General features: G+C 42.1%; 1 pseudogene; it reads left to right on the forward strand.

The window, feature by feature from the left end:
* The window catches only part of LOC118626170, a 35372-nt pseudogene extending 9221 nt beyond the window's left edge, over positions 1 to 26151 (forward strand).
* Positions 26152 to 26708: the final 557 nt, after the last annotated feature.

Genomic DNA, 26708 nt, shown 5'->3' on the forward strand with positions numbered 1-26708 from the left:
CGCGGCACGCGGAGAGAGAGCGCGGCGTGGACGCCGCAGGCAGAGAGAGAGCGCGCGGCGTGGACGTGGCACGCAGAGAGAGAGAGCGCGGCGTGGACGCAGCAGGCAGAGAGAGAGCGCGGCGTGGACGCGGCACGCAGAGAGAGAGAGCGCGGCGTGGACGCCGCAGGCAGAGAGAGAGAGAGCGCGGCGTGGACGCCGCAGGCAGAGAGAGAGCGCGGCGTGGACGCGGCACGCGGAGAGAGAGCGCGCGGCGTGGACGTGGCACGCGGAGAGAGAGCACGGTGTGGACGCGGCACGCGGAGAGAGAGCGCGGCGTGGACGCGGCACGCGGAGAGAGAGAGCGCGGCGTGGACGCAGCAGGCAGAGAGAGAGCGCGCGGCGTGGACGTGGCACGCGGAGAGAGAGCACGGTGTGGACGCAGCACGCGGAGAGAGAGCGCGGCGTGGACGCGGAACGCAGGGAGAGCACAGCGCAGCCAGGGCAGAGCGAACCGCCTGCACGCAGACTGCAGAGCACGTGGTGGGTGGGAAAAGGAGACCAAGACAAGAGGTAAATATAAGCCAGATCATGAAGGACCTTGCTCATCATTCTGAGGATAATGAGGAGTAACGAGAGTCCCCTATAAAGAAAACCCTGGCCCCTCTGAAGAACAGAATGGGTGGGAAGCTGGAGGCTACACAAAGTGCAGGTGTGTCAATGTGCCCACAGTGGGGATGGAGGGTAGGTAGGTTCCCACGAGCTTTGAGGTGAGGACCAGGACTTGGAGGCTGACTGGATGTGGGGGAGCAGGAAAGTACACCTGGCAGGTGTGAGGCCGTCCATGAAGCAAAGGCATCAGGAAGGAGCTGACTCTTGCCCTGGCCAGTGTGGCTCAGCTGGTTAGAGTATTGTTCCATGTATCAAAGAAGTTGTGGGTTTGATTCTAGGTCAGAGCACATGCCCAGGTTGCGGGTTCAATCTCCAGTTGGGGCACAGACTAGAGGCAACTGGTAGATGTCCCCTCTTGCATCAGTGCTCCTCTCTCTGTCTCCCTTCCTTCCTCTCTGTCTAAAATCAATAAACATCTTCTGGTGAGAATTTTCAAAAAGGAGTCCTGGCTGGTTTGGCTCAACAGTTAGAGCATAGGCCCAAGGACTGAAGGGTCACCGGTTCGATTCCCAGTCAAGGGCATGTGCTTGCATTGCAGGTTCAATCTCTGGCCCCAGTTGGTGTCATGTGGAAGCAACCAATCAATGTGTCTCTTTCACATAGCTGTTTCTCTCTCTCTCTCTCTCTCTCTCTCTCTCTCTAACTTTCTCTCCCTCCCTCTCACTATAAAGGTCAAAGAAAAAATATCCTCAGATGAGGATTAACAAAAAAAGAAGGAGCCAACTCTGTTTGCACATGGTGGGGGAGTGAGTGTGTAGTTGCTGGGTCCCTAATACAGTGCAAAAAGAAAGGGGGGTTCCATTCACACCACAGTCATAATAATTCATACATAAATTACAACAATTTTTACCAAATGGAAGTTAAGTGTTTTTGAGGAGTATATATTCTTCTGATTTGCTCAAAGGCTAACCGTGGCCCTGAGGGCAGTTTGGAGTTACACTGTGAAGACACTAAGTTCGAGCTGCCGATGGAATATTTAAGGGGTGCAATCAGGCGGGCATGTGAATATACACACCCGAAGTTCAGGAGAATCCAGGCTGGCAATGTACGTTGGGAAACATCAGCATATAGATTTTACAACCACAAAGACCACGTTATCCAGGGGGGTGAACTGTGCTGAACTCGGGGGTGCAACGTATGTCTTGGGGAATCACCGTGAGCCTGCGGACAAACACACATATATGCACGTGGCAGTGGCAGGGCAAGAACAGGGGAGGCGGTTCCTGGAGCTAACAGAGGAGTACCCTGAGCAAAGACAGGAGTCGAGAGCCAAGGCTAACCCTCGTATTTAAGACAGGAGCAAGGGAAAGTGAAAAAGACAGTATGAAATCATAAAAGCTAGGAAAAATTACATTTTATGAAGAGAAGATGTGTCCAATAAGATAATTAGGTTTAACTTCCCAGCAAGACCAACAGTGACCTGAGGAAGCCCCACTGCAGAGAAATGGTGGGTGGGGCTGGGGGACAGCAGCGGTGACCGTGACAATCTTCTCAGGAACACTGACAGATTAGGGACATGTTAGGGGGCGTGTCTAGAGAAGGTTACTCTTTCTTTGTAAGAAAAACAAATGCTTGAACATTCTTATGTGTTACTGGGAAAGAATGAGGCGAGAGAAGCGACAGATGGTTGAAAAGAAGTAGCAAGGGGAAGATCGGGGGTGTAGTCATACTCAAGACCCTGGGCCCCCAACAGGGGCTAGTCACAGACACCTGGCCGATGGGTGGAGGTCTAAGAGCCACTACTAGACCTCTTCCAGCCCAGCCCTGGTCCTTGTGCAAGCCCTCGCTTCGGCCGGAGCTAAGTGTGGCCAGGCTGGGAGCTAAGTCTGCCCTGCCCAGGGCTTCACATGGACTGTCTTGGGGTCACTAGGTACCAGTTGGAATATTAGGGCAGAAATGGAGGCTCTCTGGGACCTTAGAGGGAAGGTTTCCACAGCCACAAGTGGACGGCGCATCTGATGAAGGGGGCTGGGGCAGGAAGAGAGAGCATGATCAATTTTGGTTCCTTAAGCTGATGTGGAATTAAAGTTCCACAGAAAATTGTCCTATATTAATTGTATGTGCATCTCTCTTTGAGGTAAGGGATTGTATAAAATCCTGGGTTAGGTTTCACCTCTGTAATCAATACTTTTGAGATCTTGCTCTAGATACTTAGTCCATCTGAGCCTCTGTTTCTTCATTTGTAGAGTGGACATAATTGGTTGTGTAGGCCTTGTTGGAGGCATTAGGATTCAATTAGAATCCACACATGTCTATTTGTTGAGTACCATATAGTATATAGCACAAATGGTTATCAGTATTAACAGAGGGGTAATACACCTTAGCCTTTAATGATGAAATCAAATCTTCATCAATCGACTTATAATTATTATACAAATTACACAATTCACCTTGAGGTAGATACCGGGGGGGGGGGGAGTAAAGAGTTCTTCAGTACCTTTTAAATAAATTACCTGGAGTTTGATCTACAGGATTATATTATTTATGTGGCAAATCAAAGTCATGTAGGTCTTTGCCAATATGTGTATCATATCACTCATGCCAAGAAATATAAACCTCTAATGTTACCAATTATGCAATTGACTTATTTGGTTTTTAAAGGAAAAATGCCCCACATATTTATGAATCATGGGAGCAACACTGAAAACCTAGTGAATATAGTGAATGAGATCTTTTGACCTTCCCATAAGAATTTTTATCTGTTAAACCAAGAAAATTCACTCCAAAAATATTGTTAAAATGAGAGCAACACAAAGTTGTACATTCCTTCTTTTCTTCTCGAGCAGAGCTAAATGAAGGAAAGATGAACAGAATCATCTGCTCAATTGTCTCTTCAGCCCACTGATTCTGTCCCCATTGCTCACACTGTTCAAGTAGAGACAGGCCCCTTCGCCCTTGGCTGATGCACACAGGCAGCAATCTCATTTCAAATTTGTGTTTCTCTCTTGCCACCAGAATCTCTGTTTTCCACTTTTCTCTCAATCTTCTTGCCATCTTCTCCTTTCCTCTGAGGCCTCCCTCAAAGTACAGCCAAGTATTTGCCTGAGTGAAAAGGGGCAGAATCTTTGATCCAAAAAAGAGAGAGAGAGAATGAGGCAAGTTCCAGCCTGGACTCCACGTAAAGCCCGTGTGTTTGGCCCTGGCCGGTGGCTCAGTTGGCTGGAGCATCATCCCGTACAACAAAAGGTTGCTGGTTTTATTCCCCATCAGGGCACATACCTCAGTGAGGAGTAAAAATAATAATAATAATAATAATAATAATAATAATAATAATAATAGCCTGTTTGGGTGCTTTTATTTCTAAGGGCGCACAAAGCCTTCACGGGCAGCGTGTCACTAGAGCTGAGAGGTTGACTTGCAAAACTACATAGAGCCCATAGGATCGCCTCAAACTGAATCCCTGCTTCACTCCGTACACCAAAATAAATGTGTGAAATAGAAAAGATTTACATGCTGAAAGCAAACCCGTATGAGTGCTAAAGAAAGCAAGGAACAGTTTTGAGTCTTCTTGGCATACTCAGGGCTCATCTACACGGGTGCGAACCCTAAGTTCTGTCCAAGGAAAGGCAGGAAAATTTGACTCCACAAATATTGTAAACTTAAAAAAACAAATGGAATTATTTTATAAATCAAATTTTAAATTATTAAAAACTGAATAGAAATGGATAGTAGCCAAGACCAGATAGTTTCCAGAAAAAGAAATGCAAATAGTTCATAAACATGAAAATGCTCAATCTTTCATCATTAAAATGTGAATTAAAACAATAACAACTTGTCATTTGTTGTGTATTGGCAAAAATTTAAGTTTAATAGAACATGAAGTTCGTGAGGTTTTGAGGGAATAGGTTGTTCATACACTGCTAGTGGGGCTGTAAGTTGGCGCAACTTTTTTGCAGGGCAATTTGACAATATTTATTAAAATGCAAAAAGCACATACCCTTTGACCCAGCAATTCTATTGCTAAGAATTCATCCTAAGGGTGTGCTCTCTCAACTATGCAAAGTGTGCGTGTGCACGAGCTAGTGTGTGGCTGCATTGTTTGTGATCCCCCAACCTGCAAAAACCTCATACCAATCTGAGGACCTGGTTAAAGTAATTAGAGTACCGCCGCACGACTGCCAGGCGGTTATGAAGTGAATGGTGGGTCTCTGCACTATCATGGACAGGTGTCTGTTAAGTGGGCAAGCAAACTGCAGAACAAAGTGTGGACTATGGCCCCATTCATTTAAATATCTTTACGTATACATCCACATGTCCTCGCACAGGGGACTTTTAGAAAGATTTTAAGAAATGCTTAAATTGTCAAGTTAGCTCTAGGTAACTGATAGGACTGGAGAGATTGGGGGTGTAGAGAAAATATTTTATTCTTTCATCTTATATACTTTTATTTTATTTGAAAAAAATCAGTTTTACCATTAATGTGCAATACTTTACAATTTAAACAAGCATAGATTACTAAAGGGAAAGAAAACGAGAGAAAGAAGGGGGGGGTCAAAGGGAATGAGCACAGGAGCGGTCCAGGGAAGGGGGAGAAAACACTTCCCCATTCTCCTGAGCAGATGAGCCCTTGTACCTGTTTTGATGGACAGGAGACAGATATTAATTAGCACATTTTAAAACTTTAGCATTTTGCCCTGGCCGGTTTGGCTCAGCGGTTAGAGCGTCCGCCTGCGGTCCGGAGAGACCTGGGTTCGGTTCCCACTAAGGGCATGTACCTCGGTTGCAGTTTGTCCCCGGCCCTGGTTGGTCGTGCGGGTGGCAGCCACTCGATGTGTCCCTTCACGTCGATGTTTCTCTCTCTCTCTCCCTTCCTCTCTCTCCCTCCCACTCTATCTGTACAAAAAATGGAAAAATGTCCTCGAGTGAGGATAAAAAATAAATAAAAAAATAAAAAAATAAATAAAACTTTAGCATTTTACCAAACTTCACAAACACTGCTCTTATAGCTGAAAACAAGGAAGTTTTCTCTGCTTTCTCTGGGTCTTTGCAGACTACCTCAGATCCAGGCCTTGGGCAGGCGGCAGAGCCAAGTGGGGCTCCAGGAAGCCAGACAGCACTTCCTCCCATAATACACAAATTTGTGTTTTGCCTGATGTTTTTGTCTCTGTGCCTAGATCCCACAGTGACAGGCGCCACAAAAGTACACAGACGGACAGAGAACTCGCCCTGATTTCGCAGAGAGGAGACAGACATGCGGAGGTCAAGAGGCTTGCTTTCTAAAGCGTAGCGCGCCCCTGGGGGATGGGGACAGGCGCTGGCCTGAGTCCTCCGCCCCTCGGGATGGGGACAGGCGCTGGCCTGAGTCCTCCGCCCCTCGGGGATGGGGACAGGCGCTGGCCTGAGTCCGGCCCTGTGAGCGCGGCGTCTTTGCACGGGTGCATGAGGTGCTGCAGACAAATCAGCTTGGTGCTTCCCCTTAAGATTCCAGTAGCTGACCAGAAGCTACATTAAATTTTTTTCACTTATTTTTAAAAATTAAAGTCCTATTTTAGGTCTGTTTTAAAAGATAATGGATTATTGCAGAGAATTTTTTTAAGAGCTGTTTTTGGTTTGTTTGGTTTTTTTTAATTGACTTTAAGAGGTCTTTTTTCTATAACTCTTCTCTGGAAAAGAAGAAAATTGTAGCCCTACCAAGGGGCCAACAGAAGGGCAAATCCTCCAAGAAAAACAAAGGAGGCCTCGGCCTTCACGCCCTGCTCCTACCCTGCCTGTTCTGCTCCCGGCCCCACACTGAACTCTGCAAACAGGACCGGAGCTTACAAAATATTCTACTACTACTCGACAGTTTAAATATTAACGAGCATGTAAAGCTACTGGGGGTAAGAGCCTGGAGCCTGTAATAAGAAGCAAGCCCCGGCTAGATTCGGTAATTACTTCTTACGCAACCCCAAGGCCGCGGTCCCAGCACTCTGCAAATTACACACTTCCAGCAGCCCTGCAAGGGCCCCGCGCTGCCGCGTTGCATAACCCTTTCCATAGCACGATAATTAGTCACCGAGCAGCAGAACAAAGGGCCGTTCCGACCACGGAGGCACTCCAGTATTGTCCGTGTTTGTTCTCCAGAAAGGACACATTTCTTGCACATTCGCTCCGGTAAGAGCGGAAAGGGTGGAGGAAGGGAAGCTGGAGATGTGGGAGAAGACATGGCAGCGGGTCTGCTGCAGAGCAAGACTGGGCGAGGATCCTCTGTCTCTGCTGCTGGGTTCAGTCTCCTTCAAGTCACCAGTGCGACTTTGACCACACCGGTCTCCGCTCACCAACTGGGACAGTACCTCCCATTGGGCCTCCTTGCTTTCTAATCCTGTCCCAGGCTTCTTGTCAGCAAAATCACTGTCCTTATGTGCCACACATTTTTTTTTTTTCATCAGACTAAATATTTATGTTATCAGGGTTCTACATTATTGCCCTGGTTACTTAACTAAATGAATACATGGAACCTGAATTTTAGGATTAGAGAACTAGTTTTACAAATAATCTAGTCTAGTCGACTGATGTTACAGATAAAGAAACTGAGGCCAGGGAAGACAGGAGGTAAGCTTAGTTACAAACATCTGGGGGCTCTAGCGAAGGCACTTGAACTTACCAGACTCTTGGAGTACCTGCTAATCTCACATGCCTTCTTTGTCGCCCCTGTGAGTTCAGTGTATCTGAATCCTCCACCCTACCTGTCGTGCACCTGGAGGACAGCCGTGGTCTGGACGAAGAGATATAGCCGTGGCAACACTGCAGCCTGCAGGTAAGTTGGAAGATAACAGCAGTGTTACCTGGATAGAGCTACCTGACAGCACAGGGCCAGGTCTTCCGACAGCCTCACCCCTACAAAAGTAAAGACGCCCAAAGAAACTGGGTGGAGAGATGGCAAACTCTGGGTTTGGACTGAAATGATGGAGCCTAAGGCATGGTTTGCTTTTCAGAATTATATTTGCCAAAGTTTAATTTCCCACAATATTGTCAAGAACATTTAGCCTTTTCACCTGTGCTTTATAGACGAGGTCCATGAGGGTAGAAAATGGACCATGAATCACCCTGTCAACTTTCTCTGCCCACAGTAGCCATCACTGCTCAATCGTGGTACTTGCTAATCACTAAGAGTGACTCCAAGTTTACAAAGGAAAAGTAGTCTCTCACATCAAACGCATTTCCCCTATGTAAGAGTTTGACCAGCCAAGACCAGGGAACGCCATGGATGCTGAATTCCAGATTTTAATACACCTCAAAGTGTCTTTCTGGCCACCCAATCTAAAATTGCAGAACATCTCTCTGTCCCATCTCTCTTCACGGCTGTATTTTCCTCCTTAGCACTTGTCATTACCACACCATACATGTGACTTACTTATCTTTGTTTAGTGTCTGTCTTCTCTTCTTAAATAAAAACTCCAGGAGAAAAGAGATTTCTTCTGCTTTGTTCACTACTGTATCCCTAGAGTTTAGAAAAGTGCCTAGCATATTGTAGGGTACTCAGTGTATAGTCATCTATCAACATATGAATGGACAGACAGACGGATGGACGGACGAATGGATGTAGATGATTATCTAATATGAAGATGACATAAACCCAGGAGAGTTGGGGAAAATATTAGACGACAAAGTCAACACCCAAAATTATCTTGACAGGTGAGAATGATAATCTGAGGCTAGCAAGTGGAATTTAAAAGGCTGTGTAAATCGATCCCGTACTTTGCTTTCAGAAAATCAATTGCCAAGAACAAGATGGGGAAGATAATGTGTCTAAATAATAGCACGTGCAAAACCAACAGCGTTTCAGGTGACTGCCAGCTCCATCTGAGTCAAAAATAAAACCAGCCTGTCAAAAAGTGTGACCTTTGGTATCATCATTAATTACAATAATCAGACTTTCAGTATGCAAGTGTCCCCATATACCCTTTTGTCTTTTCATACTTATATGCAACACATGAGAACAAGGTTCACAGCCTGACTAGGAAGAGTGAAAATGAGAAACCAGCCAAACGTCCATCAACAGAAACTGGTTAAATAATGAAAGAAAATTTTGCCATGGAATACAAAACAGCCTTTAAATAAAAAGGGAGATATTCCTAATGTACTGATTAGAGTAGTCTCTAAAGCAGGTACGTAAGTTCAGGAAATAGAGTAATTTAAGAAAAAAAGAAAATAGTCCGGCTGGTGTGGCTCAGTGGTTGAGCATGGACCCATGCACCAAGAGGTCGCCGCTGGTTCGATTCCCAGTCAGGGCACATGCCCAGGTTGTGGGCCCGATGCCCAGGTTGTGGGCCCGATCCCCAGTGGGGGGCATGCAGGAGGCGGCCAATCGATATTCTCTCTCATTAATGTTTCTATCTCTCTCTCCCTCTCACTACCTCTCTCTCTAAAATCAATATACAAAAGAAAATTTTTTAAAGAAAATAGCCCAGCTGGTGTGGCTCAGTGGACTGAGGGCCATCCTATGGACTGAGAGGTCCTGGTTCGATTCCCAGTCAGGGCACATATCTGGATTGCAGGCTCAATCCCCAGTTGGGGGTGTGTGATCGATGTTTTTTTCTTACATCAGTGTTTCTATCTCTCCTTTCCTCTCTCTCTAAAAATCAAGAAAAGCATATTTTTAAAAAGGATATAAAGGCCAACTCTTGCTTAGATTTAATTTAGAGCCTTGCTACTCAAGGTGATCTCTGACCATTAGCTAAGGCATCATCTGAGAGCCTGTTACAAATGCAGGGTGACAAGTTCGATCCCAGACCTACTGAAACAGAATCTGCACTTAATGAACTCCCAAATGATTTGTATGCACTTTCATTTTTGAGAAGTGCTATTTTAGAGAATGAATTTAATCCAGCCAGCCTCACCATATGCACACCCTGAAAAGGACCTGGCTACCCTTTTCCTCCAACCTACCTTCTTACAGCCCTCCTTCCTGTTCTAGAGGCCGGGGAGCCCCTAACATTCTGGTGGCCTTGGGCTCACCCCCTAGGGCTCTCCAGGACTCTCTCAGGAGCTCTGGCTTTATCCCCTTCCTCTGCTAGCTCAAAGATGTCCGTGGCTGAGCTGACACCAATGTCAGCTGATTTTGTTTTGCCAAACTGTGCCTACTGCATGGTCATAGTGGGAGAAAATAATTTGCTCTTGCTCAGGTACACTGCTCAGGTCAAGGTGTCTGCTGGCTGGTGGTCATTTTCAGTTGTCACTAAGTGTTCAGCCCTACCGCTACAACCCCAGCCTCAGCTGCATTCTCCTCCAAGGATACACCACCGGCAAGGCCAATCTCAAAATAACGCAGGCATTCTTTCCAAAGTCAAGGTTACTGAACCATAGCGTGGTGTCTCCTTCACCGGCCAGAGTTAGGGAACGAGGGAAGGCACCAAGCAGCACTGACGCCAGAGGGGGACCACCCATCGTGGCTCAATCTGCTCATCTCTTCCCAGAACTAACACTATGTAGGCTGACTTTCTCCTCCATCAGGCACGTGGCCAGTCTCACCACATCCTCACTGTGCTGCATCCCGACCTAGGTCATATGTGCAGCTCTCGATGGCACCCCATCAGCACTGTGCAGCCAAAGCAAAGCACGGAGACCAGCACCGTGCACGACGCAGTTTAGGTGAGATGTGCGTGCTCCACAGCCGCTGGCCAGAGGGATGAGGCCGCAGTGTGCCCCGGGTGCTATGCGTCTGCACTCCATTCATTTGTAGCCCAGTGATCAAAAAGTCTCCACTCTGAAGACAGATCATTCCAACTAAAAAAATGTAAAAATCTTTCTGACTCACTTCAGAAATAATCAAGATCTATTAGACTTAACTATGAGAAGAGCACTGTCCATTCTGTGGAGGGTAATAAAGGAGTAGTCAAATCGCGAGGTACAAAGCTTTACAAGGAAGAACCCGTGTTCAATCAGGACATGTGTGGAGGTGCGGGGGGTGCGCAGCTTCATGTAAAACCCACCTGAGGGTCTCCGCTCACCTGTCTCGAACTGCGTTTGTCCCAGCACAAGGAACAGCGTTTCCCATACAAGTTTACATTTTGAGATTGGCAATCAGATATTTATTGTGCAGTGTGTGTTTCCCTTCTTTCTGAAAAACTACACTTTTTTCTGAAGTGGAAAGATGTATTCTGAAGTGGAAAAGGCAAGATGTAGACAGTGTGTCCGTTACTACCACTTTCGTAACGGTGGGGGCATAAGCACATGGCCTCAGGTGTGTGAGGCGGACTCCGGGGGCTTGGTGCTGGGGAACAGAAGGGGCGCGAGACAGCCCATCGAGTGCTCCTGTTCTTTCTGAATGTGGCACCATGTGTCAGCCTCATGTAGTCAAAAATTAAATTTAAATTGTAAGTAAATGAAATACCTTCCTACTGCACTTAATGCATAATTTTATACATGATTTAACCAATATTCAGAGCCCGTCCTACAGAAGTGATCACGCCACTTCTGACGCTGCAGCGGTCCAACTCCCTCACCTGCACCATGTCCACACCTGAATTCCACGCTTTCAAACAATTCTGTTTGCCACTTATATAATAAGGAGATTTCCCTGTCTCTTCCTCTTCCTCAAAGTCAAAGGCAGGCCAAGGAAGCTCGAGTCTCCAGGGTCCAATGCTCCTTCTCACAGGGAGCAGTTAGAACTCAGAAGCTCTCCGCACGCCTGCCAGTTGTCCTCGTCTGCAAAGCACCGTTTCTCTGTGCTGCCGCAGCCGCCACTGCCCTCTGTTCCGGGAGAAGAGCCGGTGCCAGCAAATGGCAGATGAAATCAAGAGAATTTCTAACTACCAATTCAGAGAATAAAAGTATCTGTTAACAAATTTTGTTTATTCATCTCGTTAAAACTGCAGCAAAGGACTTCCAGTTCCGGTCAGGCATGTAGAGAGTTTGAAAGTCGTTACCCATCCTCACAACAAGAAAACAAACGGAACAGAATGAAAATCAATAACTTTTCTTAGACCCATCAGACAGCTGCTATCACAGGGAAGGCTGCGGCCCCCGAAACTGGAGAGGCGGATAGGCAGATACAGAGACCCTCAGCGCGTGAGCGAGAAGCCCCGGAGCAAACACACAACACTCAAGCTGGTCCCAGTTTCCTTCCCGGTGCGTCAGGCCGGTTCTCAACACAAATTACAGGGCATATTACAAAGACAAAACACAGTTCAAAGAAACAGAGCTGGTACCAGAACCAGGCCCAGATGTATTAGAGATATTGAAATTATTAGACTGGGGGTTTAAAACAACTATCATTTATATGCTAAGGACTCATATGGAAAACATGAGTAACATTCAAGAAAAGATGGGTAATGTAAGCAAAGGAACAGAAACTCTAAAAAAAATTCAAAAGGAAATAACAGAAATAAAAGACAGTGTAGTAACTTCAATGGAAAATGCCTTTGAAGAGCTCATCAGTAAACAAGACAGCCAAGGAGAAATCAGTAAACTTGAAGAACTGTCAATAGAAACTTCCAAACCTGAAATCCAAAGATAAAAATAATGAAAAAGATAGAACAGCATGTCCCGGAACTGTGGTACAATTACAAAAGATGTAACACACACAGTGGAAATACTAGAAGGATGAGAGGGAGAGTGAATAGGAGAGGAAGAGAGAAAGGGAGGATGGAAGAGGAGGAGGAAGAGAAGGGAAGAAGAAAAGAAATATTTGAAGCAATAATGACTGGAAAAAATCCAAAATAAATGTCATACACCAAACCACAAAGCAAGGAAGCTTAGAGAACACCAAGCAGGATAAATACCCAAAACTTCACAGTTAAGCATTTCATATTCAAACTGCAGAAAATCAAAAGCAAAGAGAAGAAGAAAACACCTTATTTAAGAGAGGAGCAAGAATAAGCTCAGACTTCTGGAAATCACACTATCAAGAAGAGAGTGAAGTGAAATATTTAAAGTGTTAATAGAAAAAGAAAAAGAAAAAGCCCCACCAAACTAGAACTCTGTATCCAGCAAAATTATTCTTCAAAATGGGGGCGGGGGGAGGAATGGGGGGATAAAGACTTTCTCAGACAAACAAAAGTTGAGGGAATTTGTCTCCAATAGCTCTACCATGAAAGAAATGTTAAAAGAAAAGGAAAATGATATAGGTTAGAAATTCAGGTATATATAAAGAAAAGAAGAGCATTAGATAAGGAATAAGTGAAGGTAAAATAAAAGTTTTCATTTTTTGCCATAAACAGTTTGGCTCAGCAGTTGAGCATTGGCCTGCAGACCAGAGAGTCGCGGGTTCAGTTCCTGCTAGGGGCACGTACCACACACACACAAAAAAGTTTTCATTTTTCTTATTCTTTTTTTTATTAATTTTTGTTACAGATGTTTCTCCTTTTTCGCCCACTGATTCCCCCCTCCCTATCCCTCCCAGCCCTGTCCCCAGTTTGCAGTCCATGTCCACTGTTCATGCATACATGCATATAAGTTCTGTGGTTTATGTCTCCCCCACCACCCCCTCTTCTGGGGATTGTCAGTCTGTACCCCACCTCCACGTCTCTGGGACTACCTCATTCTTCAGACTGTGTTCAGTATATTCCACAAATAAGTGAGATCATATGATACTTGTCTTTCTCTGTTTGGCTTGCCTCACTCAGGATGGTACTCTCCAGGTTCCTCCATGTAGTCTCAAAGGACAAGAGATCTTTCTTTCTTTCTTACAGCTGCATAGTACTCCATTGTGTATATGGACCACTGCTTTTTTATCCATTAATCTACTGAAGGACACTTGGGCTGTTTCCAGATCTTAGCTATTATAAATAGTGCTGCTACAAACATGGGGGTACATATATTCTTTCTGATTGGTGTTTCAGGCTTCTTAGGGTATATTCCTAGAAGTGGGATCATTGGGTCAAATGTAAGTTCCATTTTTAATTTTTTGAGGTAACACCATATTGTTTTCCATAGTGGCTGCACCAGTCTGCATTCCCACCAGCAGTGTACTAGAGTTTCCTTTTCTCCACACCCTCGCCAACACTTGTTGTTTGATGATTTGTTGATGGCGGCCATTCTGACAGGTGTGAGGTGATACTTCATTGTTGTTTTAATTTGCATCTCTCTGATGATTAGTGATGATGAGCATTTCTTCATATGTCACTTAGCTATTTGTATGTCCTGTTTGGAGAGATGTCTATTTAGTTCCTCTGCCCATTTTTAAATTGGGTTCTTTGTCTTCCTTTTGTGGAGTTGTATGAGCACTATATATATATATATATATATATATTGGAAATTAAACCCTTATCTGATATATCATTGACAATTATGCTCTCCCATACAGTGGGTAGCCTTTCTGTTTTGATGAATGTATCTTTCGCTGTGCAGAAGCTTTTGAGTTTGATATAATCCCATGTGTTCATTTTCTCCTTTCTTTCTATTGCCTTAGGTGATGTATCATTGAAAATTCTGGTGCGTATGATGTCTGAAATTTTGTAGCCTACAGTTTCTTCTAGGATTTTTAAGGATTCATGAGTCACATTTAAGTCTTTTACCCATTTTGAGTTTATTCTTGTGTAGGGTGTAAGTTGATGATCTAGTTTCATTTTTCTGCATGTACCTGTCAAATTTTCCCAGCACCATTTATTAAAGAGGCTGTCCTTACTCCATTGTATGCTCTTGCTACCATTGTCAAATATTAATTGAGCATATTGCCTTGGGTTTATTTCTGGGTTCTCTGTTCTGTTCCACTGGTCTATATGCCTGTTCTTGTGCCAGTACCAGGCTGTTTTGATTACGGTGGCTTTGTAGTATAACCTGAAATCTAGTACAGTGATACCTCGGTTCTCGAACATAATTCGTTCCAGGAGGACGGTCGAGGACCAAATTGTTCGAGAACCGAAGCAATGAAACCCAATAGGAAAGCGTGACTCCACAAAGCGTGACTCTCTCTCTGCACTCACACTGAGGTAATGTGATCCCTCCGATTTTGTTCTTCCTTTTCAAGATTGCTGTGGCTATTCGAGGTCTTTTATGGTTCCATATGAACTTTTGAAGTACTTGTTCTAATTCTGCGAAGTATGCCGTTGGTATTTTGATGGAGATTGCATTGAATCTATAGATTGCTTTGGGTAATATGGACATTTTAATGATGTTAATTCTCCCAATCCATGAAAAGGGTATGTGCTTCCACTTCTTGATATCTTCCTCTATTTCTTTTTTCAATGACCTGTAGTTTTCTGCGAATAGGTCCTTTATTTCTTTGGTTAAGTTTATTCCTAGGTATCTTAATTTTTTTGCCACAATGATAAATGGGATTGTTTTCTTAGTTTCTCTTTCTGTGAGTTCATCCTTGGTGTATAAGAATGCCATCGATTTCTTGACGTTAATTTTGTATCCTGCTACTTTGCCAAATTCATTTATTAAGTCTAGTAAACTTTTGATGGAGTCTTTGGGGTTTTCTACGTATAGTATCGTGTCATCTGCAAATAATGACAGTTTCACTTCCTCCTTTTCAATTTGGATCCCTTTTACTTTTTCTTCCTGTCTGATTGCTGTGGCTCAGACTTCCAGTACTATGTTAAATAAGAGTGGCGAAAGTGGGCATCTTTGCCTTGTTCCTGTTCTTAAGGGAAATGCGTTTAGTTTTTGCCCATTGAGTATGATGTTGGCTGTCGGTCTTTCATATATGGCCTTTATTATGTCTAGATATGATCCCTCTATTCCCACATTGCTGAGCGTTTTTATCAGAAATGGATGCTGGATTTTATCAAAGGCTTTTTCGGCATCTATTGATATAATCATATGGTTTTTATTCTTCATTTTATTTATGTGGTGTATCATGTTTATTAATTTGTGAATATTGTACCAGCCTTGCATCCCTGGGATGAATCCCACATGGTCATGGTGGATAATTTTTTTTGGTGTATTGCTGGAGCCGATTTGCTGGTATTTTGTTCAGGATTTTGGCGTCTATGTTCATCAGGGATATTGGCCTGTAGTTTTCTTTCTTTGTAGTATCTTTTTCTCGTTTTGGAATTAGAATTATGCTGGCTTCATAAAACGAGTTTGGATGTCTTCCTTCTTCTTGAAGACATAGTTTGAGGAGAATGGGTGTTAGTTCGTCTTTAAATGTTTGGTAAAACTCCCCCGTGAAGCCATCCGGGCCTGGGCTTTTGTTTGCTGGGAGAGTCTTGATTACCTCTTCAATTTCTTCTGTTGAAATTGGTCTGTTCAAGTTTTCTATCTCTTCCTGGTCCGGTTTTGGGAGACGATGTGTTTCTAGAAATTTGTCCATTTCGCTTAGATTGTTGAATTTGTTGCCATATAATTGTTCATATTAGTTGTTAACGATCTTTTGTATTTCTGTGGTATCAGTTGTTACTTCTCCTCTTTCATTTCTGATTTTGTGTATTTGGGTTCTCTTTGTTTCTTGGTGAGTCTAGCTAAGGGTCCATCAGTCTTGTTTATCTTTTCAAAAAACCAGCTCTTTGTTTCATTGATCCTTTGAATTGTTTTTTGTTTGTTTGTTTGTTTGTTTGTTTGTTTTTTGGTCTCTATGTAGTTTATTTCTGCTCTGATCTTTACTATTTCCTTCCTTCTACTTGCTCTGGGGTTTTCTTTTTGTTTGCTCTCTAGTTCTTTAAGTTGTGAGGATAGATAGTCTATTAGAGATTTTTTTTGTTTTTTTGAGATAGGCCTGTAATGCTATGAACTTCCCTCTCAGAACTGCTTTTGCTGCATCCCATAGATTTTGCGTTGTTGTGTCTTCATTTTCATTGGTTTCCAGGTAGTTTTTGATTTCTTCCTTGATCTCCTTGGTGACCCATTCTTTGTTTAATAACATGCTAGTTAGCTTCCATGTGTTCAAATGACTTTGTATGTTCTTCTTGCAATTGATTTCCAGTTTCATGCCATTGTGATCTGAGAAGATGTTTGATATGATTTCAGTCTTCTTGAACTTGTAGAGATTTAGTTTGTGCCCTAACATGTGGTCTGTCTTTGAGAATGTCCCATGTGCACTTGAGAAGAACGTGAATTCTGGAGCTTTGTGGTGTATTTCTCTGTAGATATCTATTAAATCCCTTTGGTCTAGTGCTTCATTTAGAGTCTCTGTTTCCTTGCTAATTTTTTGTCTACAGGATCTATCCAGTGATGTCAGCAGGGTGTTGAAGTCCTGGCTATCGATTTCTCCTTTGAAGTCCTCCAGAAGATTTTTTAATATATTTTGGTGCTCCTATATTGGGTGCATATATGTTTATCAAGGTTATATCCTCCTGCTGGATTGATTCTTTCAACATTATGTAGTGGCCTTCTTTGTTTCTAGTTATTGCCTTCATTTTGAAGTCTATTTTATCAGATATGAGTATTGCTATCCCAGCTTTTTTTCCCTTTCCGTTTGCTTGAAAGATTTTTTTCCATCCCTTCACTTTCAATCTATGTGAGTCTTTTGTTGTGAGGTGGGTCTTTTGTAAACAACATATAGATGAGTCATGCTTTTTTATCCAATCAGCTACTCTGTGTCTTTTTATGGTAGCATTCAATCTATTTACATTTATGGTGATTATTGATATGTACTAATTTATTGCCATTTTTGTTTAGTGTGGTTCTATTTTTCTTCCCATTTCTCCTGCTAATTACAGCAGTCCTTTTAACATTTCTTGCAGTGCTGGTTTGGTGCTGATGTATTCCCCTAGCCTTTTTTTGTCCTGCAAGCTCTTTATTTGACCTTTTATTTTGAATGATAGCCTTGCTGGGTAGAGTAGTCTTGGATTCAGATCCTTGTTTTTCATGACCTTGATTACTTCATGCCATTCCCTTCTGCCCTGTAGTGTTTCTTGTGAGAAGTCAGCTGAGAGCCTTATGGGGTTTCCTTTGTAGGTAACCTGTTGCTTATCTCTTGCTGCTTTTAGGATTCTCTCTTTGTCCTTAATTTTTGGCATTTTAATTACTATGTGTCTTGGTGTGGGCCTGTTTGGGTTTTTCTTACTTGGAGCTCTCTGTGCTTCTTCCCTCACCAAATTAGGAAAGTTTTCTGTCACTATTTCTTTGAATATATTCTCTAACCCTTGCTCATTTTCTTCTTCGGGGACTCCTATGATGTGAATATTATTATGTTTCCAGTTGTCCCACAGTTCTCTTAAGCTGTCTTCCTGTTTTTTAATTGTTTTTTCCTTTTGATTTTCTGATTGGTTGATTTTTTTCTACCCTGTCTTCTAATTCACTGATCCGGTCCTCAGCTTCCTCTACTCTGCTTCTTAGACCTTCCAATGTGTTTTTCATTTCTGATATGTCGTTTTTAATTTCCAACCTGTTGATTTTCAACATTTCTATGTCTTTACTCATGGTGTTCATGTCCTTACACATGCTGTTGAGCTTCCTCAAGATCATGGCTCTGAATTCTAGTTCTGTTAACTTGCTTAACTGCACCTCATTTATCTCATATTCAGTAGAGGTCTCTTGTTTTCTCATTTGGCTTTTGTTTCTGTTTTTCACCATTTTGGCTATCACAGTGGGCTTTGGAGTCTGCCAAATTTTCCCTGTGGGTGTTGGTGTTCTGCTGTTTGTGGCTCCCTCTCCTGGGTTTGGATGAGGCAGGGAGGACCCACTTTAACCACTACTGTCAAGTCTTAACTTTCCTCTAGCTTTTTTTTTTTTTTTTTGCCTGGAGGCTATTAGTAGCAGTCACCTGAAGAACCTTGGTTTCAGTTTTGCTTGAAAAACTCCCTCAGGTGCTCAGTGTAAGAGGATTTCCGGAGGGTAGGGCAGATGCTGGTTGTTAATGGGCCTCAATTAGCATTTCAATGGCCACCGGGTGGGGTTGAATCTCCGAGGGAGGGGCACCACCTATCCCCATGGCCCTGGGAAGGAGAAAAATGACCACAGTCCTTCGTGACTGCACTCAGCTAAAGCTCTGAGCACCCTCCAAATCCCGAGTGTACCCACACAGTTCCAGTCCAGTCTGCCTTCCCTCTGCCGGAGCCCAAGGTGAGTGGTTGCTGCCAATTTAGTCTCTGTCCAGACTCTGCATCATGGAGCCACCTGGGACTTTTAACCCGAGGGCGCTGCTCCCAGCTAAGGGCGGCCGAGTTTGTGGCACCAGCCGAGGGTGTAGCACTCAGCCGAGCAGGACTTAGCCACCGTCGCAGCTGAGGCAGCAGCAGCTTCCCTCAGAGTCCCCTGGTCCCAGCTGAGTCCGTGCGGCACCAGCCGAGGGCTTAGCACACAGCCGAGGTGGCAGCAGCTTCCAGCTGAGTCCCCTGGTCCCAGCCCAGGCCACTGCGGACCGTGGGCTCCTGGCCCCCTCTCACGTCCTTGCAAGCCTACCAGGATTGAGTCAGTGTCCCTGGTTATGTGGTCCTCCAAGCTGCCTTTTGGTTGCTCCTTCCTGACAATTTGTCTTTATTTTTGTTGTAAATCCAGTTTGGTCCTGGGAGATGGTCTGTGTAGCTCCATTCACTCTGCCGCCATTTTTTTTTTCATTTTTCTTATTCTTAATTGATATAACAGATAACAATTTGTTCAAAGCAATAATAGCAAAAAAGTATTTAGTGATTATAGCTGTTGGACAAATGAAATGAACGACAGTGATGCAATGAAAGACGGGAGGAATGAGCGGACTATGTTGGTCAAAGTTAATTGCACTCCATAAAAGTAGTATAGTGTTATTTAAAAAGGATTTGGAGTAGTAATACATGTATGTTGCAAACTGAAAGACCACTGATAAAAAGTTTGTTTTTTTTTTTGTTTTTTTTTTTAAGTATAAGTGATATGCCCTGGCTAGTTTGGCTCTGCTGTTAGAGTGTCAGCTCATAGACCAAAGAGTCTCCAGTTCGATTCCGGTCAAGGGAATGTACCTCAGGTGCAGTTTGGTTCCTGGCCCTGGTCGGGATTGTGTGGGAGGCAACCAATCCATGTGTCTCTCTCACATTGATCTCCCTCTCTCTCTCTCTCTCTCTCTGCATGCCTCCCAGTCTATCTGAAGTAGAGTCTTCAGCATCTTGGCAGAGTGAGAAGACCACTTCATTACTGCCCTTAAAGTTACAAGTCTGACAACAATAATTGAACAGGGATCCCCTTCTCACCACAAACACATCTGAGAGACCCATGCATTGAGATGTCTGAAGGTAGGCACAGCAGAACGAGCATGGGAGGCAGGATGGGAAAAACAGAGACGAGGTCCGCAGACGCAGTCCAGGGCCCACTGCTGCCCCAGCTGACATGGCAGCGGTCTAGGGGTTGGGTTGCAGCCCTCACACAGCAGCTGAGGGTAGGAGAAGCAGAACAAACATTCTAACCTGAGTAGCTGAAGCCCATTGCAGGTGTAGCTGGTGACAGGCAGACACACAGCACAGTGGTGCGGCTGCTGTGAACTGCTGCTGTGAACTAGCAGCAGACTCAAGCACTGGCCTCGCCTCACGGCCCACCTCCAGTTTGCCAACCCTCACGGCAGAGCACAGTGAAGGCAGTGAAGATGTCTTGGGCATCACAGAGCAGCTAGCAGTCTCTGGTTACAATGAGGCAGCTCCGGACACTTGCAGACCTGAAGCCCATCACATGCCACATCTCACCACAGGAATAGGTCCTGGGGGGATGGAGGAGCACAGACACAGAGGAAGCTCACCACCTTGGGGAATACCGAGCATATTCCATGACCAAGGCGACACTGCCCCACTGAGATCCCAGGGGTACCCATAGTGCAGGTAAAGGTAAACAAAACCTGCACTAATATCACCATCTACTGGAAAACAAAAGAAAGACCTCTATTTATCAACCTGTTGAACTGTTAAGAGCAAAAGAGTAGTTAAAAAAAAAAAAAAAAAGGGTTCACTACCTCAAATGCCCAGGCAGAGAAACAATCCATTAAGTAACACAAATAACCAAGGTAACAAGGTGCCTCAGAAAGAAAATAAAAAGTCTCCAGAAACAAAACTACAAGACATGGGAGGCTGTACTTTAAGGTGAACTTATGAAAAAACATCAATGAGATACAAGAAAAATAAAAAAGGCAGTTCAGTAGGCTCAAGAAGAAAATCAATGAACAAAAGGAGTACTTTACCATAGAAATTGAAACTATAAAAAAGGACCAAACAGAAATTCTGGAAGCTGAAGAAATCAAAAAAACAAGATGAAGAAGAATGTGTTAGAGAGCATTGGTAATAAAGCAGACCAGAGGGAAGAGAGAATTAGTGAGCTCAAGGATAGAAATCTAGAAATGACTCAAGTGGAAGAAGAGAAAGAACTGAGAGTTAGAAAGAAAGTAAAAGAACTCTAGAAGAAGTATTTGAACTTCATTAAAAAGAGCAACATAAAAAATAATAACAATTCCAAGAGGAGAAAAGACAGAGAAGGAAAAGAGAGCTTATTCAAATTAATAATCAAAGATAATTTCCCAAACCTATAGAAAGAGCTGAACCCTCAAATTCAAGAATCTAACAGAACACCTAATTATCTCAATGCAAAAAGGCGTTCTCAAAAACACATTTTATTCAAACTGTCAAGGTTAATGACAGAAAAAAAATTCTCCAGGCAGCCAGAGGAAGAAAGACTGTACCCTTCTGAGGAAACCCCATTAGGTTATCATCAGATTTTTCAGCAGAAAAAACCTTACAAGCCAGAAGAGAGTGAAATAAAATATTTAAAATATTGAGAGTGAAACCACCAGCCAAGATAATATATCCAGTGAAGTTATCTTTTAGATATGAAGGAGAAATAAAGGGTTTCAGAGACAAGCAAAAACTGAGGAAATGTGTCACCACAAGACCTACATTACAAGAAGCGTATAAAGGAGATCTACCTGTAACTGCAGGACATTTATAAAACTTTGAGTAAGATGACAAACCAAAAGACAGAAGCAGAAAATTGCAACTCTGTTTCAGAATACAATATTAAACAATTATAACATAGAGGTTAAGCAGGAAAAAGCACTTAAAAAGACTATAACTTCTGCATTGGGAAAAAAAATACACAGCATAAAAAGGGATAATTTTTTACAACAAAAACATAAAAGGGGAGGAGGGGAAGGACTGAACTTGCATATGTGAATAAAAATTAGATGCAATCAGAAGAAAAAGGACTACTGATATATAAAATATTTTTTACATAAACCATAAAGATAAACACAAATAAAAATCTAGAGCTGAGACACATAACACAAAAAAAGAGAAAAAAAAATCATAAAAAAACACACCAAACTAAAATAGCATACAGAAACATAAGGGCAAAGAAACTATGGAGATTCAAAGCAACCAGAAATCAAAAGATAAAATGGCTGTAATAAGCCCTCATATGTCAATAATTACCTTTAATGTAAATGGATTTAACTCACCGGTCAAAAAGCAGAGTAGTGGGATAGATTGAAAAACAAGACCCAACTACATGTTGCCTTCAGGAGATCCATTCTCAGCTACAAAGTCAAACACTAGCTCAAAGTAAAGGGGTGGAAGAGGATACTCCAATCAAGTGGTATCCAGAGAAAATGTCCTGGCCAGTATGGCTCAGTTGGTTGAGCATTGTCCTGTGCACCAGGAAGTCGCTGGTTTTATTCCCAGTCAGGACACATGCCTGGGTTGTGTGCTTGATCCCCAGGAGGGGGCGTGCAGGAGGCAGCCTCAATATTTCTCTCTCATCCATGTTTCTCTCTCTCTCCCTCTCCCTTCCTCTCTCTGAAAACAATTAAAATATGTTTAAAATATGTTTTTTAAAAGAGGGGAAAAAGTGGGTGTAACTGTACTTGTATCAGAAAAAATAGATTTCAATGTTAAAAAAAAAAGTAACATGAGACAAAGATGGACACTTTATAATGATCAAAAAAAATTCATCAAGAAGACATAACACATCAATGTATATACATCTAGCTGGGGAGCACCAAAATATATAAAACAATTACTGACGGATCTACAGGGAGAAACTGACAAAAGTACAATGGCAACATGAATACCCCATTGACAGCAATGGAAAGATCACCCAAACAGAATGTCAATAAGGAAATATTAACCTGAAATGACACAAAATCAATATTTATAGAACTTTCCATTCCAAAATACAAAATATACATTCTTCTCAAGTGCAAATGGGACATTCTCAAGGAGAGACCATATGTTGGGGCACAAAACTAGTCTCAATAAATTTCAGTGGATTGAAATCATACCAAAGATTTTTCTGACCACGATAGTGTAAAACTGAAATTAACTACAAGAAGAAAGAATGTAGAGATTAAAAAACATGCTGCTGAACAACTATTGGGTCAAAGAAGAAATAAAAGAAGAGATTAAAAATACAAAAAGACAAATAAAATATATTATACAAAAATTTGGGGGATGCAGCAAAAGTGGTAATAAGAAAGAAGTTTATAGCACAACAGGCCTACTTCAAGAAACAAACAAAAAAAACTCAATCTAATATTACACCTTAAAGAACTAGAAAAAAATAACAAATTAAGTGAACAAAAACAAAATAGAGAACAAAAAGACAGTAGAAAAATAAATGAAACAAAGAACTGATTCTTTGAAAATATAAAGTTGACAAATCTCTAACTAGATTCACCAAAGGAAAAGGAAAAATGCACTGACCGGTGGCTTGGTTGGTTGGAGCACTGTCCCGTGCACAGAAAGGCTGTGGGTTCTGCATCTGGCTGGGCTGCATACAGGAGGCAACCAATCAATGTTTCTCTCTCACATAGATGTTTCTTTCTCTTTAAAAATAATAATAATAAAAACATGTCCTTGAGTGAGGATTAAAAAAAAAGATTCAAATAAATAAAATTAGAAATAAAAGAGAAGGTACAACACCATAGATTTATACACCACCAAATTTGATATTCTAGAGGAAATGAACAAATTCTTAGAAATCCAGGGTTTGGCAAAAGTAGATTTACAGTTATAATATAAAGAATAATATAATAATTAATAAATAATAATACAAGAATAAACTCTGCCTTGGCCTATGTTGCTCAGTTGGTTGGAATATCATCCCAAACACTGAACGTTTGCAGATTCAATTCCCAGTCAGGGCACATACCTAGGTCACAGTTTGCTCCCCAGTTGGACACATACAGAAAGCAACCAATCAATGTTTCTCTCTCACATCGATGTTTCTCTCTCTCCCTCTCCCCCTCCCCCTACCTCACTCCCTCACTTCCTCTCTCTAAAAATAAGCATATCTTCTGATGAGGATTGAAAAATAAATAAACAAACTCTATGTTTTGTGTACTCACAACAGTAAACTTACTTTTGCCTACCCCTGCATATAAACTTCCTAGGCTGAACCATGAAGAATTAGAAAATCAAAATAGACTGTTCACTACTAATGAAATTGAAAAGTAATCAAAACCTCCCTAAAATAAAAAATCCAGGACCAAATGGCTTCACCAGTGAATTCTACTAAATATTTAAAAAATTAATACCAAAGTAGGACTACTTCCTAATCCCATTTTACTGGGCCAATATTACCAGGCAAGGATAATAAACAAAAAGAAAATTACAAGCCAATATCTCTGATGAACATAGAAGCAAAATTCCTAAACAAAATACTAGCAAATCAAATACAAAAACACATTAAAAGGATAATACATTATGATCAAATAGGGTTAATTCTAGGGATGCAAGTATTGTTCAACATGCACAAATCAGTCATGTGATACGCCACATTAACAAAATAAGACAAAATTATATGATCATGTCAATAGATGCAGAAAAAGTATTTGGCAAGATACAACATCTAATTTTTACTAAAACACTCAGTACAATGGGTATAGGAGGGAAGTACCTCAACACAATAAAGGCCATATATGACAAATCTTCGCTAATATCAAGCTCAACAGTGAAAAACTGGAAGCTTGTCCTCTAAAATTGAGAACAAGATAAGGATGCCCCCTCTCACCACTTTTATTTAACATTGTACTAGAAGTCATAGCCAGAGCAATCAGGCAAGAAAAAGAAATAAAAAGCATCCAAATTGAGAATGAGATGTAAAACTGTCATTATTTGCCAATGACATGATTCTATATTTAGAAAAACCTAGGAGCAGATGTGGGGGGAAGCCACCTCCACCCTTGTGCACCATTGTAACTGACCCCTTTACTGGCATAAGCCGTACTGGGCAAAACAAGGGGTGCCAGGGCAATGGCAGAAGCTAATGGCCTTTCATGAGAGACATGGAGAGAATGGGATATTATGGAAACTGGGGAGCATTATAAGAGCCAATGGAAATCTATTATGATCCTTTATCTTACTATGTTTCTCAGGAGTGTAGGATTGTAGGATTTTCTATTGTGATAATGTCAATATGGCCATATCTCCAAAAGATTGATCAGACCTCTGATGCAAGTATTTCGGGCTGGATTATTGTTTGGCTTAGTCTCGGCCAAATGGTAGCTTTACCTACATTTGTTCTGTAGTCTAATTATAGACCAAGAAAAGAACCTCTTATTGTGTCCACCTTCATTTCAGAGGCAGCCAACTGCCTCTATACGTATGTCCATGTCCCAGCTTCCCACAATAAATACTACATGTTGATTACTAAAGAGCTAGTGGGATTCAGAGCAGGAAATGTAGCAGTTATTACATCACATATTTCTGGTGCTACTTCCCTTCAGGAAAGAACAAGTTCCATGGCAAACACAAGTGCATATCAAGCACCCAGTTTTTCAGAACTGTTTCGCATTCACTGGAGGAAAGGGCATGACGTGGAGACTATGAAGTTACAGATAAACATGTATACAGCACCAGTTTTACTTGGTGCTTCCTTGGCATTTTAAATATTTTTATGAGTCTTAATATATTAAGAGAATATCATGTGGATGACTCAGAACAAGACTGTAAAATATTAGTTTTGAAGAAGCAAGTACAGAAGAAGTTCAGGCTCTCCAGAAACATATTGATCAAGTTGCTGTTGTGACTACCAATATTCTGTTCTTTATGGTCCTATCTTTTGCCCTTGTTAAAACCATCCTTACTCCATTAACAATGGGTATGTATGCCTGGACAAAGAGAACAAGCTGTGCTATATGATGGACTAATACAGCATGAAACTCCTCTTGGAGTTGAGGCAGTTATTATTTTCATGGGGATAAAATTACTTTCCAAAAGACTGATGAGCGTGCTATTCTACTGGGAGGACTCATCATTGTCTAGGTTGGCTTCGTCAGCTTGTTACCTTGGGGAAATCAATTTTCCAAACTGCAGTGGAAAGATTTACATAATAATTGAACCCATAAGACCACATTTGGGAAAATTATTATTTCTCTGTGGAGGTCTCCAAGAGAAGATCACAGTGAAGGACCAACGGGTTGCCCAGTTGAGCAGGCCTAGTGACTATCCACCCCAATGATCCATCTGGCCCAGTTCCTCACATCAGCTGTGCTAATTGGGGTAGGCTATCCATCCTGCATTGTTATGTCCTATACATTATATTTAAAAATTCTGGGATCAAAACTTCAGGTTGTGTACGTGGACTGGTTAACAGTTTCTGGAAGTGCAGCAGGGATTCTTAGACCTGTGTTCATCAGCCAAGTGTACACTTCCTTATGTATGGAATAGTGGTGCTCACCATCATCTTATGGGAGTGTTTTACAGAAGACTTGTTGCTTTTTCTGTGAGGCATGGAAGGATTCAAGATTAACCTAGCTAACACTGGGATGCAAAGTACTTGCTGTGCAGAACTACCCTTACTAATGCTTTGCTAGACAATTGCTATGAGTCAGTTTCCAAAGGTCAGGCTTGGGTATTGTATATTTTGAGTAACAAGAACATATATTGAATAACACAGAGAATTCTGTGAATAGTAAGGTAATAGAAAAACATTCTGGATTATAATTTCTTTATCTGAAAAAAGATATGTTCTTCATTCAGCACCTTTTTGGGGTTTGTATGAATTCATGGGTAAACGCACAGTGGTCTATAAATGTGAAATTGTATTCGAACTGCAGAGGCATCATTTAAAATAAGGAGAAAATATCTATGCAATGAAACCATAAGGTGAGTTCTGTAAGAATTACCTATAATAGAATGAATTTATAGAAATTGTTTACCTATGTAGAGGTACACTTATTTGAAGATACCTACTTTTTGTCTATTTAAAAATGCATTTTTATTGCTATCAAGTTTCCTTATGAAATAAATATGATAACTCTTCATTGTTCCACTTACCATGCCGGCCATCCTACCTCACCTTCTTTA

This window comes from Molossus molossus, unplaced genomic scaffold (assembly GCF_014108415.1).
Source record: "Molossus molossus isolate mMolMol1 unplaced genomic scaffold, mMolMol1.p scaffold_m16_p_12, whole genome shotgun sequence".
NCBI lineage: Eukaryota > Metazoa > Chordata > Mammalia > Chiroptera > Molossidae > Molossus > Molossus molossus.